The sequence below is a fragment of the Corvus kubaryi genome, unplaced genomic scaffold (genome assembly GCF_017639235.1).
Source record: "Corvus kubaryi isolate FWS band 111438036 unplaced genomic scaffold, C.kubaryi_AGA036_p1.0 65069, whole genome shotgun sequence".
Lineage (NCBI taxonomy): Eukaryota > Metazoa > Chordata > Aves > Passeriformes > Corvidae > Corvus > Corvus kubaryi.
Genome location: NW_024581740.1, coordinates 26,974 through 29,970, shown reverse-complemented (window position 1 = coordinate 29,970; position 2,997 = coordinate 26,974).

The following is a 2,997-nucleotide window of genomic DNA, read 5'->3' as shown; positions in this document are numbered from 1 at the left end:
TTCCTTTCCCCTCCCTCTCCTGTCCCCTCGCTGACAGTGTCAGAGCAGAGCCTCTACCCTTGCCAGCAAAACACCTGCCGTTCTGACTGGCTGAGTTCAATGTCAGGCTCCTGCAGCAAATGTCATTGTCCTCCCTGCTGTCCCCAGCCACGGTGGAGATGCACCAGCCCTGCCATGATACCCTCCTGGGGATGGTGCAGGCAAAGGTGGCACCCTGAGATCGCCGGGGCAGAGCCCAGCTGTTGGGAGAGGAGCTCTTTGAGTACCAGGGACAGAAACTGATGCCCAAGAGAGGGACCAGGGCCAGCAGCTCATGGCAGCTGAACTGGGGACAGAGGGGACACAGGAGATCCCTTGTCTGGGGACCTTGGGAAGTTCAGCCAGGTTGTGGGTGATGCTGATATCCCAACATCCATGGAGCACACGAGTGCTGCAACTGGAGATGCTGCTGGAGACCCTCTCCAGAGCCAGCCCTGTGCCTCAGTTTCCCTGTCTGCAAGGTTAGCAAGATAACACGCAGATGCTGTAAGAGAGCTGGGACATAGAAGTGCCCTGTGCACCTAAAGTCATTATCCCAACAAATCATTATCCCTAAAAATTCATTACAGCAACCACCGTACCAGCAAAATTGGTGCTGGGGGGAATCCATCAGACAGGCAGGAGCAGAGCCCATGGGAATCTCAGTTCTTCATCTCTCTGGAACAAACTCCTCACTTGGAGGATTTTTTGAAAAAGAAACTGATTTTCCCCATGCAATTCCCTGACCAGGAGCAGCAGCAGTTTCCTGCCTGGAACAGTTTTCCGAGAGGACTCTGCTCTGTGGGGACATGTGAAGCAAACACCCACGCTCTGAAAACAGCCAAATGCAATAAATACCCAGTGCCTGAACCTGGAAAAGCAGAGGCTGGAACAGGGCAATCTCTGCAGGGGCTGGTAGTGCTGCCACAGAGGGAATCAACAGTAAATAAAGGGGCACAAGAAGCAAACACTGAAGCGCCCAGGACACTCCTTTGATGCAGTTGCTGGTGACCTACTAGAATCCACTGGAAAGATGATCCTGTACTGGTGGGTGGTTCACTTTTTCCTTCTTCTATTTTTTGAGGAGCTATTTCACTCTGCAGCCAAGTAGCAAAATAACATGTAAGAAATCAGAGATTCCAGGTGAGTTAATAACAAATAATGAGTCTCTCAGTTCCTGAGTGGTTCTCTGGTTGCCGCAGTCCAGGCGTATAACAACCCGGCTTTCCTGAGCATCCTCAGCCAGGCTTGTTGAAATGCTGGTACAGATTGATAGAAACATCCTGAATTCAAGGGAATTTAAGAGATCCAGCCTCTACTTTCTTAGATTGCCATAACAGAAGCTTTGGGGAATATTTGACCTGAAACATTGGAAGAGTTTGATTTATTTTTAATTCCTGCACCTAAAATGCAGCGTTTTCTGCATTTTTCTTTCCTCTTTCATTTCAAAGGAGGAGAGGAAGTATCACTGCACGCATCAAACTCTAGGAAGAAGAAGATACGAAAAATGACTGGACTACTTTTTACAACTTTGACACTTGACTTTCTTCCCCAGAAGGGGAAGATGCACTGTCAGCCTGTCTTGTGATCAGGCCTGTAGCCTTTTGTTACCCTGATAAATGTCAGCTGACTAGGCTGGGATGTAAAAAAGCACCATCTCTACCAGACCTTTGCTGCTCTTCCTCACTCAGTATTCAGGCAAGGAAGGGCCCAGCATCTCCCCACCTGAGTGGTGCTTGCAGACTTTGCCTGGCCCCATCTCTTCCATGCCCTGCTGTGGTCCCCCAAGGTCCTCCAGCACCTTTTCTCCTTCTCCTGCTTCTGTACCCCAAATTCTCTCTGCCTTCTCCCTTCAGATCCTTCCTCCCATCTGGACCCTACAGGCACTGGTGAGGTTTTGGCTTCCATGCTCAGTGCTGGTAGGTGAAATGCAAAGCTTGTGCTGTGATGAAGTAAATCTAACAAAGACCATTCCGGTTTTAGCAGATTCCTGCTTCTCTGGTCCTGCATGCTCTGATCATGGCGATGGGAGCAGCTCTCAGCGTGAGGCCAGAGTTTGGCTCAGCTCAGCACCTGAAGGGAGGTGGCAGAGGCAGAGTGGGTTCTGCTGGAGCCCCATCTCTCAGCTTCAGACTCTGGGTATACGTGGATTCTCACAGTCCCTGGCTGTTGGGACGATATTTCCCATGGCAGAGCCAGCATTTGGTGATGCAGCATCCACCCCTGTTTGATCCAGACCTACCTGGAACCTCTCCTTTCCCTGGGCATCTCCCACCCCTTCCACCAGCCACAATCACACAGAAGCTTGTCCTTGATGTTCCTCTGTGGTTGTGCCTCTGGGGATTTGGCCAGCGTGTGTCAGGGCTCTGTGCCTCTTCCTCTCCAGCTGCTCTCCACTCGGCTGCCTCACCTGGAGCATCCCTTCCTCCTGTCCGGGGCTGCTTTGACCATCCTGCTTCCCGAGTTATTTCACCCTGATTTTACTAGGTCATGGGCGTGTGGGTCCTCTACTTGGCCGTGGTGGCACAGCCTCTTTGATTAGGTGGATCTCCAAGCATGACTTCCATCTGTCCGTCAGTCGCTGTTGCTAATTCCTGCAGCATTTACTGCCGGGCAGGGGCCTTGGTCATTTGGAAAAGTCACTGGTGGTGGCAGGACTGCGATAAATGATCTATTCCACACGTTTCACCTCTTTTCTGTTCGCAAATTGTTGGTGATTTTTTTGTAGTTGCATTAAGTATTCCAAGTGACTGCGATTTCCCCCATCGTATTCATTATTCAAAATTGTTCTCCAGATAATTTCTGCAAATAATTCGCGGTCTTTGCTCTTTTGTGAATACTCAGTCTCAAGAATGAGAGTCGTTTTAATTGGGATCTTACATCACATGATAGGTTTTGGCTTCCCGATTGGGCAGGCTTAATTTTTAGACTTGAGGTTTGGGGAGGGAAACTGTTGCAATTAAGCATTTGAAATTAACT